The sequence below is a fragment of the Xenopus laevis genome, chromosome 9_10L, assembly GCF_017654675.1.
Source record: "Xenopus laevis strain J_2021 chromosome 9_10L, Xenopus_laevis_v10.1, whole genome shotgun sequence".
Taxonomy (NCBI): domain Eukaryota; kingdom Metazoa; phylum Chordata; class Amphibia; order Anura; family Pipidae; genus Xenopus; species Xenopus laevis.
Window position 1 is genome coordinate 18,731,333 of NC_054387.1, and position 14,198 is coordinate 18,745,530.

General features: G+C 42.1%; 1 protein-coding gene and 1 long non-coding RNA gene across 6 annotated transcripts in view; both read right to left on the reverse strand.

Annotated features, from left to right (window-relative positions):
* LOC108701997 (traf2 and NCK-interacting protein kinase) overlaps positions 1-14,198 on the reverse strand; it is a 1,005,599-nt gene that overhangs the window by 587,459 nt on the left and 403,942 nt on the right. The gene's annotated exons all lie outside the window — the stretch shown is intronic.
* The window catches only part of LOC108700957, a 34,024-nt gene continuing 23,275 nt past the window's right edge, over positions 3,450-14,198 (reverse strand). For 4 of the 5 annotated variants that reach the window (XR_005964257.1, XR_005964258.1, XR_005964255.1 and 1 more), the window contains 2 exons: positions 13,613-13,730; positions 3,450-3,609 (listed from right to left, as the gene is read on the reverse strand). This is a non-coding gene — a long non-coding RNA (uncharacterized LOC108700957). Of the gene's footprint in view, positions 3,610-6,206; positions 6,283-13,612; positions 13,731-14,198 lie in introns of all 5 variants that reach the window. The other variant, XR_005964256.1, reaches the window with a different exon arrangement.

Below are 14,198 nucleotides of genomic sequence, written 5' to 3' on the forward strand. Positions count from 1 at the left end.
GAATCTTTGTGATTGCATCTGTATTTATATTATTTTTGCCAAAGTGCATAACCTTGCATTTATCAACGTTGAACCTCATTTTCCAGTTTGCAGCATCCTGCATGGAACCTATAGTTCTGCACAGTTTAGTATCATCTGCAAAAATAGAAACAGTATTTTTAATGCCCACCTCCAGGTCATGATGACGAAGGATGGTCCTGCTTGCTGTTGCTCATACAGGAAAATTCCTGAAGACTTTCGATGACATCTGAATCAATGTTGAGATTCAGTTCTTTTAATATTGAGTGGCTGTCATGGATTCTAGTGCTGATACCAAAAGAACAGCATTCCTTTTTGTTGGATTCTAACGTTTTAATCAGAATGCTGTGCGCCTAATTCCACATGTTAAAACCCAAGTTGCACCTGAGCAGAGTAGGTCTTGATTCAAAGCCAGAGGTGACAATGGGGGGTGGGTTATAATAACACATAATGTAATCTGAGGAAGAAAAGGGGAAGAGTGCTGAACCAAAAGGTTAAATGGAGCTACATTGAGGGGCAGATTTATCAAGGGTCGAATTTCGAAGCGGTAAATACTTCAAAGTTCGACCATCTAATTGAAATACTCGAATATCGAAGTCGAAGGATTTTTCATTGAATTTCACAAACCTGCGATCGAAGTTAAATCCTTCGATCGAAAGATTAAATCCTTCGAATCAAATGATTTTACTTCGACTTTAAAAAACGTAGAAAAATGCTCTAGAAGGTCCCCATAGGCTAACATAGCACTTCTTGTTAGGAATTCAAACGGGCAGCACTCCGATTAAAATAAAAGCCTTTATTTCTCACATGCAGGGCAACAGCAGAGCAACGTTTCGAGCCGCCTGGCTCTTTATCAAGCTAATTGACATGTGTACATTTCCTCCTTTTATCCTAACACAACACAGCACCACCTAGTGCTTCATTGACATTGGTACAGGTAAAGAAACAATATATCACAAAAACGATACAGACTTCACTTATCTTGTTATAATGTTCCATTCTCTATGTAGCCACATTGTATCGAGATAAAAAACTGTGAAAAAACTGTGAAAAAAGGGAAGGACATTAAAACAATGTTAAAACCATTAAGTTATCTAAAAACAGGAACCAAGTCATATTCCATGTTCAATCCATTTGGTGACAGACTATCCAACTTCCGAATCCACCAGGCTTCTCTGTACAGTAGTTTTTTTAGGCGATTACCACCCCTTCTCATCCTTTGTACTGTCTCCACTATTTGGAATTTTAACTGATTAACAGCATGACCCATCTCTGTAAAGTGTCTCGCAACAGGTTGTTCGATTTTTTTGTTTTTAATAGCAGATTTATGTTCCCTAATCCTATCCCTGGCCATACGTGATGTCTGTCCGACATATACCAAGCCACACGGGCATTTAATTACATACACTACAAATGTAGTTGTACACGTATATTGGCCAGAGATAGGAATAGGGACTCCATTTCTCGGGTGATAAATCACTTCACCTTTTTGAACATTGTAGCAACAATTACACATACAACAAGGGAAAGTACCTTTTTTAATTGGACGTAACACTGTCTGTTTACATTTTGTTTCTGAACCAATGTCAGCTTTTACTAACATAGATCCAATAGTGCGAGCTTTCTTGTAAGACATCACCGGTGGATTCTGAAAGCTGGATATCTCCCCTAGATTTGTTTGTAAAACACTCCAATGTTTTTTTAGGATTTTTCCAATCTGACTACTCAATGTGTTATATGTCGATACAAACGGAATTCTAGACATCTCTCTTTTAACTGTTTTAGTCAGTAAGCTGTTTCTATCCAATTGTTCCAATCTATCTTTTTGACTTTGCACCACCTTTCTAGGATATTTTCTACTTATAAATTTCTCAGTCATCTCTTCCATTCTTATTTGTGCCAGTCCCTCATCTGACACTATCCTTTTTACCCGGGACAATTGGGATTTGGGAAGTGAATTTTTTGTCTGGAGTGGATGAAAGGAAGAAAAGTGTAAGAGTGTTTCGGTCTGTCTCTTTGGTGAATAAGTCAGTTTGCAATTTGCCATCAGACATATAGACTTTGGTATCCAGGAAAGCTCTCTCTTTTGGATCAGCATGGACTGTAAACTTGATATATGTACACACTGAATTAATCTCCCAAAAAAATTGATCGAGACGAACGAGGCCCCCTCCATAGCATAAAAATATCATCAATAAAGCGCAACCACTTTAGACAATGCTTTTTAAACCACCAATTTGTGTAAATAAATTTTTCTTCATATTTTCCCATGTAGATATTTGCATAGGAGGGGGCGACGTTCGACCCCATGGCCGTACCCCTGATCTGTAAAAAGAATTCATCCATAAACATGAAGTAGTTCCATCGTAAGATGATTTCAAGACAATTTAGTACAAAATTTTTTTGGGCCCCATCAAGGGTCTCCTCTTGTTCCAAATACATGTGGACCGCCTCTACACCCCCATCATGTGGGATGGAGGTGTAGAGGCTCTCCACATCCAATGTGACCAGCCAGACCTCATCACTAGGCAATTCAATTAATGCCAATTTTTTCAAAAAATCACTAGTATCCTGTATGTATGAGGTCTGCGAGGTGACATATGTTCTGATAACTGTGTCCACAAATCTGGCTAAAGGGGAAAAGATAGAGTCTATGCCCGCCACTATCGGTCTCCCTGGTGGCCTATTAAGGTTCTTGTGGATTTTAGGCAGGACATAGAACACAGGAGTCACTGGTTTGTCCTGTATCAAATATCCCGCCAGTTCTCCATCAATCACTTCACATTGCCTAGCATCAGAGACCAACATTTGAATTTTCTTTTGAATCTCAAAAACTGGATCACCTGCTAGCTGTTTATATGTAGTCTCATCTGCCAATAATCTCCGAATTTCACCAACATAGTATTCCTTAGTCATTACAACAACTGCACCCCCTTTGTCTGCAGCTTTAAGTACTAAATCCTTTTTGTTAGTCAATCTTTTTAAAGCTTCATTTTCAGCGCGAGGCATGTGAGAAATAAAGGCTTTTATTTTAATCGGAGTGCTGCCCGTTTGAATTCCTAACAAGAGTTATATTCGTGTGGAAGGACACGTGGGAAAAGTGCACCCGGGAACAAAATTGCAGACAAGTGAGTGCGGCCTAAATTGAATTGAACTAACATAGCACTTCGGCAGCTTTAATTTGGCAAAGTATTTAAGAGACAGTACTTCAATTATCGAATGGTCGAACAATTTTACTTCGATTCGAAGTAGCCTATTCGATGGTCGAAGTATCCAAAAAATTATTTCGAAATTCAAACTTTTTGAACCTCAAAAATTCCTTCGAATCCACTTCGACCCTTGATAAATCTGCCCCTAAATAACTTTAAAAAGGGGTTGGATACCTTTTTAGCAAGGGAGAAAATAACTCTAAATACAAAGTCAGTCCAGGGAATGGTTAAATTGCCACCTTTAATGTCAGGAAGGGATTTATCCCCTCCTCTAAGGTGAATTGGAGAGGCTTCAGGTGGGCTCATCGTCTTCATCACCAAGCAGTTAGGCAGGTTTTAGTTAGTAGAAAAAGGACGTCAAGTTTTCAGCCTCTCTTAGAACCTATACAAAGAAAAAAAAAAAGAAAACCGTAAACACAGACAACTAAGTATTGCTGTTTACATGAAAGAACTGTGTCAAGCCAACCATTTAGCCTGTTTAGCAACTGTTCTACCAATGTCACTACTGTAAGTCTGTTACTGTGATTCTTATGGCATATGACTACATGATTTACATGTAAATACACTTAGCCCTGCTGTCTGGTGAAGGCCATTTATTTGAGAGGTCCAGTTTGGAGGAACCAAATTAATGTCTTAATGTCTTTCTGTTGCAGGAGATACAACCCTTGGGATCACTGTTCGCTATCCTTACAGGAGTACAGGGGGTGGGAGCAGAATAAAATGAATATGGGTTTCCCCTATATTTAAACAATGAATACACCAATTAGACCGCTCCCAGCTTACCCCTCCTGCACTGCTCCGTGTATTCCTTGCTGGGTGCTCTGGCTGCAGCGTCCCCAGTAATAAATAAAAAGTAGCAATAACAATACATTTGTCGCCTTACAGAGCATTGATCAGAAATGATCAAATGCATGATGTGAGCAGACGCATGGGGTAGAGCTCCTCTCTCAGGGCGGCTATAATTCTGTTTTTACAGGGCACTTAACATTGCTACAACGGCTACAGAAGAGCTGGACCTGCGGCGGCTACCTCAGAGAATCCTTATGGGGCAGAATAAAGCCCAGAAATGGGCCTCCTCTCCGGCAGGGCGGCTGGATACATTTTCACGTGAGGAAAATCAAGATGGCGACTGCAACTCTGCTAGCAGGCCTCCCTCTCCTCCCTCCCCACAATAGGCATCTGAACACACGTTGCAGGAGATACTGCAGGAGATAAGGGAGTCAAAGGAAACATGCACTAGTAAGTGCTAACACCAATTAAATAAAAACTCGACCTGTCTATAATTAAACAGGATCTACAAAACCTCAGGGAGCGTACCGCCGCAGCTGAGCAGCTCATAGGAGACCTGGAGGATACATGTGGCCCACTACCACAGCGCATCCAGGAACTACAACGTATGGCCACAACAACCTGCGGTTTGTGGGCTTTCCAGAGAGAACGAAAGGGACAAGCCGGAGAACTTCATAGAGGACTGGCTGGCTGCCACCTTTACCAAGGAGGGGCAGTGGTAGTGATGGATAAGAGCTTTTATATTACTACCATCAAGTTGATGTTAGCTAATGAGGATATCTATACTCCACTACACTTTGACCCTCTACCCAATATTCAGAAATTGATCAAACAAATATTGGTAAATGCAGTGGATAATAGGGTATTAGAACCTAAATTGGCTGTATTTTTAGAACAAACAAATCCAGTAACCCCGGTTTTGTACATCCTGCCCAAAATTCATAAAAATTTACAGAATCCTCCGGGACGTCCGATTGTGGCAGGTGTACAATCAGTATTCAACCCTATAGCTGTGTTTCTAGATAAAGTATTACGTCCATATGTAAAAACATATGGACACCTCTCACTTTCTAAGTAAGTTACAAGCAATAAGGGAAGTAGGAGAAGAGATAATCTTGGTCATGTTAGACATTGAAAGTCTTTACACTAACATACCCCATATAGGAGGTGTGGAGGCAGTAGAACATTGCATTGGTGAGGACCCCTGCTGGGATGGTGCGCAAAGAAGACTCATAATTAATTTATGTATCATATTGAAGAAAAATTATTTTATGTTTCAAGACACCTTTTATGAACAACGATGTGGGACGGCGATGGGTTCGAATGTGGCCCCGACATATGCTAATATTTTTGTAAATCTATTTGAGGAGACATATGTGTAAATTTATTGTTTCAGCGACACTGTAAAGCTTGGTATCACTATATAGATGATATTTTTATGCTGTGGGAGGGGCCACATTCGAGCCTATTGGATTTTCATAGAGAATTGAATGGATATCTACCAGCTTTAAAATTTACTATACAATATGATCCTCTAAGCATTAATTTCTTGGATGTTTTGGTGTACAAGCATGAAGGTAGACTAGCCACAGATTTGTATGTGAAACCAACGGACAAAAACACCCTATTATTACATTCTTCTTTTCACCCATCTCACATAAAGCGATCAGTTCCAAAATCACAATTTTCGAGAGTGAAGAGAATAGTCTCAGAAAAAGAGAACTTATCTGTAAGACTAAATGAAATGGAGAAGAAATTCCTAAATAGGGGCTACCCGGGCAGAACCCTGGAGAAATGTAAAGGGGAAGCTATGACTGGGCAGATCACAAAGAAAAAGATTATAAAAAGGAAGGATGATAGAATGCTTTTCTCCAGTAAATACAATAATTTATCGAGCCATATTGGAAAAATTGTTTGCAAGCATTGGCGTCTATTGGGTGTAGAGTTTCCTAGCTTGAATATATTCCAGAGACCACCAAGACTTGCATACAAAAAAGCATGGTCTCTAAGAGATAGACTTGTGAAGGCTGACGTTGGCCCAGAGAAGAAGTGTAGGCAGGAAATTCTGGGAGTGAAGAAAAACGGCACTTTTCCCTGTTTGTCATGCAAACATTGCAACAGTTGTCTAAAAGGGGATACCGTTTATCACCCACATAGAGGTACAGCAATTAAGATAAAAGGGTATCATACCTGCTTGTCCTCCTATGTAGTCTATGCTTTAAAGTGTCCTTGTGGACTCATGTATGTGGGACAAACCACTAGACCACTAAAAGATAGAGTAGGGGAACACAAGTCAGATATTAGGAGAAAAGTGAAACAAAGCCCTGTAGCCCAGCACTTTATTGAGGCGGGTCATTCTGTATCACAGTTGCGTTTCCAAGTACTGCAACAAGTTTTAAAACCCAGGAGAGAGGGTGATCGTATAAAATTACTAAAGTGTGAAGCAAGTTGGATTTGTAGACTTGAGACTCTAAGCCCTAAGGGTATGAACAAAGAATATGACCTAAGCACAATAATATAGATCAGTCACTCATTGTTTTTAATAAGTATTTATTCTGTTTTAATTACTGTTTTTATTTCCTTATACTCCTTATCCCCTATAGAACATCGACAGGATATACCGAATGGTGATACAGAATAGACTGCTGAATGAACTATTGATATAGAGAATAAACTGCCGATTGAATCAATACCATTAAGATAAGATATAATACTGTCATCATCTTGATTTAAGATTTGATCAGGTTATTAAATTTATGTGAGACATATTTGTCGTATAAGTAAAGTCACAAAAATGATAGTGTGATATATAATTATACAATATATGTAATGTTACATGATTGCCACTAGGTGTTGTGGGTATAAAGGAAGTGATAATGACACTTTGTTTTTAGCTTGAAAAAGGATCTGTTGTATCCGAAACGTCACTATGCTACCTCTGGAATAAAAGTGGTTTTAATACCAAATTGGAGTGCTGCAATTCGTGTATATATTGAATGGAGGAAAAACCTTAGCATTAAAAAAGCAGTGGGTGGGCTGGGCTTACCACTCTACCCACTCCTGTTATTTCTCAGGTGTTTCCACTCTAATCCAGTGCCAGGGCCCGCACCCCCTCAAAGCCCCCTGGCAGCCCGACCACCACTGAAATATGGACCGTGCGGAGGGGGCCCGCCCCCCTCTAGTTACGGTACTTCTCTAATCCAAGACAGTCCCTTTTGTGATGGAAAGTATTGAGACGGATATTAAGGGAAGGTATATTTTCATACATTGCTTCATCAATAATGTGGAACTAATCCTTGCGAATATATATGTCCCTCCCCCATTTAAGGAGGATTGCCTAATAAAGCTAACGCAGAGTATGGCCAGATATCCACATGCGAAGGTAATTGCAATGGGAGAACAAAATGGTAAAGCCAGATCAAACGGTGCACAGGGGTGACAAAGGCCTTCAGCGAATCCTAGAAGGGATGGAACTGGTAGAAGCTTGGAGGCATATTTACCTTAAAACTAAACAGCACTCCTGTTTTTCACAATCGCATACGTCTTTGTCTAGAATCGACTAAGCCCTGGTGGACAGCCCAACCTTGCCATTAATTACAAAAGCGCAGTATCTCCCCAGGGGGATTTCTGACCATGCACCCTTAGAAATAGTGTTCCAATTGGAGTGTGTGGTTCGAAAGCCAAGATGGTCTTTGAAAACGATCTGGCTAAAAATATTAGACAATGAAACCACACTAGATGCTACTATACACGACTTCTTTAACATTAACGTTTGTCAAGGGGCCTTGGTGCCGAAACGTTGGGGCCATTCTCATTTTTCTGGTAGGTGTATCCGCTCCCTTGCTGATTTCTTGCTGCTGCATATAACTAATGGGTGGTTAATTTTCTATGCTACTTTTTTAACATTGTATAACTTGCGCCATGTGTTGTATGGCATTGTCTATGTAAAATGTTTTTTTGAACAATAGTAAAAATTGCTTCTTCAAACCACCTTCTTGTTAAATTGTTTTCGTTTTTGTTTTGAGTGTGCAAGCATGTAGATTAAGTTGTTTACTAAGGCCCAAATATATGAACAAGGGGAAAGAGCTGGAAAAATGCTGGCTCACTTAGCAAAACAGAATTCATCCCCACCTGCAATTTCGGCGCTGCAGGACATGTCAGGCAATACCATCACTCATGTTGAGGGCATTAAACAAACACTGGTGTAATTTTATACAGACCTTTACTGCTCGAAGCTGCAAAAACTGCTTTCTGAGATTGACACCTTTCTAGACGGTTTGAACAACCCTATACTGACTCCCCAATATAGGGTTTTTCTGGATGAAAAGATCACAGTAGCTGATATTGTAATGACAATTGAGTCCTTCCCTAATGGTAAGGCTCCAGGGGTGGATGGGATTCCCATAGATGTATACAAAAGGCATGTAAAAACCTTGTCACCGCATCTCCTGGAAACCTTTAACGCAGCACTGGCAGAGGGGAGGTTGCCGGGCTCAATGTATGAAGCAGCGATAGCCTTGCTGCCAAAGTCAGGAAAGGACCAGAAGCTGTGTGAGTCATATAGACCCATCTCCCTCCTCACAGCAGATGTCAAAATTCTGGCCAAAATACCTGCCAAGCGACTTAGTAAAGTAATCACCATGTTAATCAACCCTGACCAAACCGGATTTATTCCAGGCAAAACAGTAGCACTCAATACTAGACGGCTATTCCTGAATCTCACAGCCAACCATGATAACCGGGGTCAAAGGGCTATAGCATCCGTGGACAAAGCTAAAGCCTTTGACACCGTCGAGTGGCCATATTTATGGAAAACTCTCACTCATTTTGGCATAGGCCCAATCTATCAAAAAATGGTTCAACTACTTTACCACTCCCCCAAGCCTCATTGAGAGTGAACCTTAACTTGACAACCCCTTTTAAGATTGTGAGGGGGACCAGACAGGGCTCTCCTCTGTCCCCCCCCATTCGCTCAAGCAGTTAGGCAAGCAACTAGCATAGTGGGTTTCAATATCCGAGGCTTAGAGGAAAAGATCTAACTCTATGCGGGCGATACTCTTGTGTACCAAGGAGATAGGGGGCCATCTCTAACAGCACTGCTGGATATAACCCAAAACTTTGGGGAAATATCTGGCCTGAAAGTTAGCCCTTACAAATCGATGTTGTTCCTACTAGACCCCCCTGGACCTGACTGGGTACCAGCTATCTGTAGGCTGCAGGTTGTGGACAAATTCACCTACCTAGGGGTGAGGTAACAAAGGACCATAGCCAATACCTCAAACACAATGTAGACAATCAAATCAGCTGGTTAGGAGAAAAAAATTTACATTTGGAAAAGCCGGTAGGAAAGATACAGCTGAAAAAATGTGTCATGCCTAAACCGCTTTATCCGTTATTCCCTGGTATGCGTCTCAGCTAAAACTTTTGTGACAATTGACACAACACTGAGAAGCTTTATATGGGGACAGTTCAGGCCTAGGCTAAGTCTCAAGACGCTTATGCGACTTTAAAATGAAGGAGGATTAGCCCTGCCTAATATGTTATACTATTTCTTGGCAGCGCAACTTACACATGTAGCTGTAATGCTACAACCAACCCGCTACCCCCCCCCCGCTGTATAAATTATGGGCTGTAGTGGCAAATACCCCAAACCTCCCGTGGGATGCTCTTATTGGAGCTAAGACGAAAGATGCAAACCTAATCCTCACCACTCAACTGAGAGCGCTGCAAAAGGCTCATTCGGTAATGAACTTCTCCCACATGGTCCCACAAACTCCTCTATGGCACAATGTCCAATTCCTCCAAATCGAAAAAATTCAACCACCAAACTGTTGGATTACCCTAGGGATTACAGCTATATCGGATATCAGTATATATCAGTATATGTATATAAAAACATATACGTCAGAGCTAAATGCATGGCTGGATTCTAGAGGAATCTGCATAAAGAGCACAGTTCATATAAAAGATAGATTGACCATCAAAAGATAACTGTCAGTGAGTTACTACCATCCCATGTCAAACAATACCCAGCATTATCAGCTAAGCCCCCTAACTTCTAATTGAGACACTGATTCTGAAGAACAAGCACTCTAGTAGCAATGCCGAGTATCATTGTCTGTCATTTAGCAGGTACTGAATATTCGAGTTCACTGCACTTTTAATAACTTCACCACTTATGTTCCAGCGTACCCTGGGCACAGGGAGCTGTGCAACACCCACACTCTGGCCGACTCTTAATATGAAATACCCATCTGGCAGGACACATGGCAACCTCAAGGGGGTTTACAGGGGAATTGCTCTACTTGCCTAAATTAACTGCACCAGGCCCGGACTGGCAATCTGTCTGGTCGGGCAAATGCCAGAGGGGCCGCTATATATTGTGTTCATGTGGGCTGCACGCTCCTGAGAAACTGCGTCTCTCTCACACCACTGACTCACTGTTTCAGTGCCCCCTGAAGCCTGGGAGGTGAAGTTACAGACTAAAGCTGATACCTTCCGATACTCATCGCGTGAAAGTCCCCGCCCTCAGCCTATTAGCGGTGGCGCTTCCTGGCTGGTCTCGATAGTAAAGGGTACCGCTGGCTCGCGACAAGTACCATTCGGGAAGCGCTGAAAGTCGGAGTCCGAGGAGGAGCAGCTGTTTCACTTTTGCTATGAACTAGTCCCGCTGGAAAAAGACACTACTAGAGCAGTTGGAATCCTAGGAGCACTGCCAGCGGGTGGAGGAGGCGTATGTGCGGGAGAGCAGCACCCCCCCCCAGTGGCTGAATGATAGAATGCAACCTGTACCCCTGAGTTCCTGGGCAGCATTGGGCACAGCTGCCCCGGGGAGTTGCAAAGATGGCAGCGCCAGGGTAATAAATATGTACTGACTTCTCTATATAATGCACAATCCAGCCCTGTCTGTAGGCAGCACCCCAATACAAAACACATGGCACATCCCCCCCATTTCCTTGTATTGTTACATTTTCATATTATGGGGGGAGCAGAAGGCCTCTGTATATACTGTGTGCCGCCATAGGGCATAGTATAAGGATATCCAAGGGAAATACATTCTTTGCCCCCCCCCCAGGGTTCCATCAGATTTCCCAGAAAAAGGTGTCCTACGTCTGTGGGTCAGCCTGCCCAGTGCTAAAACCCTGTATCAGATGCAGGCAGAGCAGATCCACTGGGTGCAGCAGTTGGCCAATGAGTAGCATGGCGTCACCTGCACCGTGCCTTGGTAAGCTGGGTGGGATTCTGTCAGCTCTGCAGCGCATAAAGCTGCTCATGGCCTCTGGGCTAGGGTGAAAGCCAGCAGGGCCTTAGTGGGTTTGCTCTCAGTTCTATGAAGGGATGAGACTTAATTTCCCCCTAGGTATAGCATGACGACCAAGATCACTTTGGGTCCCACAGAAGTTCTTTGAGGAACACAACTACTTTGGGCTGGAGATGTCGGACGTGATCATGTTTGAGCAGAGGATGCTGCCGAGCTCCCTCCCAGTGCGGGTTGACTAGCGCTAACGGGGGTATTTTTTTTTTTAACAAAAATTACTGTTATACCCAACCAGAATGCAGGCTCTATTGGCACACACCTTTTGTTGGAGATAACATTTTTACCTAACAGGTGCCCTTTAACTCCAGCAATGTAATATCCATCAGGCAGAGACCAAAGCTGCATGGATTGACAGCACTCCAAGGCAATAATTCACAGCGGGTCAATATAGCAAATAAAGTGGAGATTTTATTTGTGGTCCAACGTTTCGGCTCCACACAGGAGCCTTCGTCAGGGAAAAACAGTGCACAAGTGAAATAAAACTTAAATAGGTTACAAATGGCGCCAAAACACCTGTATCCAGGTGTCTGTCAATCATCATTAACTGTACAAACAAGTAGGCAAACATACACAATGCGCTGCAGGAAAGTCGTTCTTATGCGAAAGACAATACAGATCCTTACCCTGAAATGGTCTGGTGTAAACCTAAGGTGGCAACATATCTCAGAACCCTGTAATTAACCCATCCTTCGCCCTGTATTGGTGGACCGGAAGTGCACGGAACTTCTCAGTGAGGAGCGTCGCAGGCGTTGCTAGGCAACGCGTGAAGAACTGCTCGTTACCCAGCACGCAGCCGATGGGAACCCTAACAGGTACCAGCGGCAGTAGCGCTTTTAGGGTAGAAGAGGTGTGGGGCACTGCGGAGTGGGGAGCCACTGAGACCAACCGCTCCCCACTACCGCGACGGAGACCGATTACCTGTATGCAGAATTCTGTGCCTAAACTCCTCTGTGAGGGGCGTATATGAATGTTGCTAAGCAACCCGTGAACAGCTACACAAAGCCCAGCGTGCAGGCGATAACCCCCCTTCAGGAGTCAAAGTCTGCACCGCTATAAGGCAGACGTGGTGCGGGGCACTGCGGGGTGGGGAGCCACTGAAAACAACAGCTCCCCACCACCGCAAAGAAGCCCAATTACCTCTGTGGCAATCACGGTGGCCAAAAAAAAATAATCTAGTGAGCTGCTGACACTCAAATCACAGGAGGAGATAAACCACTTGCAGGGCAGGGTCACGATTCAGGGTTTAGAGCCTAGTGAGACAGAGTTAAAGCCACCTAGGTTATTGAGATTGACAATTAGGGAGAAACAGGGGTGCAGCAAGGTGAATGTGAGTTGAAAGAGGGTGTACTGTTCAAAAGGTCTAATATGGGGCCTCAAAAAGGGACTTAGTTGGCAAAAAAAAGAGACATAGTGGTACATGATATGAGAGGAGAGTGTATATGTATATGTGTATATATATATATATATATATATATATATATATATATATATATATATATATATATATATATATATATCCATATAGGAAGCTGAAGCACACTGGGATTTGTCAAAATAAAACTTAATTTACTGGATCAAAGTTTCGGTCCGCACAGTGACCTTTATCAATAATCTTGATAAAGGTCCCTGTGCGGACCGAAACGTCGATCCAATAAATTAAGTTTTATTTTGACAAATCCCAGTGTGCTTCAGCTTTCTATATGGATATACATTTTTTTCTCTGAATAGCACCTGGGTCCTTGCTCCAGTAAGTGTGTGACACAGCCTTTCTACATATATATATATATATATATATATATATATATATATATATATATATATATATATACTGTTTCTCATAGTTACCAAATAACTATATGAGCTCTGCATTCTACCCAAAGCTAGGGAATGGGGGGTGCCTTAAGGCTTTGGGTATGTTGGTGTGATTAAGATTTTGGTTCTATTCATCCAGCAAGCTCAATGGGAGGCAGAAACATACAACTGGGTGAAAATAGCACAATGCTTTATTCACCAGTAGATCCTTCCAGAAGATTTAAGGGATCCATTCAGATTACAAAGGGAGTTCCATCTTAAAGTAAGAAAATAGCTTATTAAAGTGTGAAGTTATGGGATTCTCTCTCTCTGAAGCAGCTGTTCTGGCACATATTAGGCAGCTTCAAGAAAGGGTTGATTGACTTTTAGCAATGGGAGAAATACAAGGTTCAGTTGGGGTTTCATCTTCCTCTAGATCAGCCAGCAGGTAGGTGGTATCATTTAGACAAAGAGACTGAACACTTACCTGCATCAAGAAACCCAAAAATTAAATTGGATGGTTGCTGTTTATTTCTAGACATCAGTCTCAGTTCTTGATTAATCATCTTGTTTGTCGCCGAGGATTATTGGGAAAATGTGACTTTCTATGGAGACAATAAAACAGAGAAAAGACACTCATGAGCTGGACCCTGAATAGAATATAAAGCAGTTCGCTTTTTGTATCTCTCCCAAATTGTACTGCGCTACTGAACATGTTTGCTTCCTAAATAACCAGTAACAGGTTTACCAACTGATACATTACACATTGTCCCTGGATCAACTTGTACTATGAGCTATCTTCCATAACCCTGTATTCCCTCACTTGCTAAAAAGCCATCCAACCCCTTCTTAAAGCTATCTAATGTATCAGCCTGTACCACTGATTCAGGGAGAGAATTCCACATCTTCACAGCTCTAACTGTAAAAATCCCCTTCCGAATATTAAGGCGGAAACTCCTTTCTTCTAATCTGAATGGGTAACCTTGCACCACCTACTGGTAAATATGCATTAGAGTCATTATTATATGATCCCCTTTATATATTTATACATACTTATCATATCACGCCTTAAA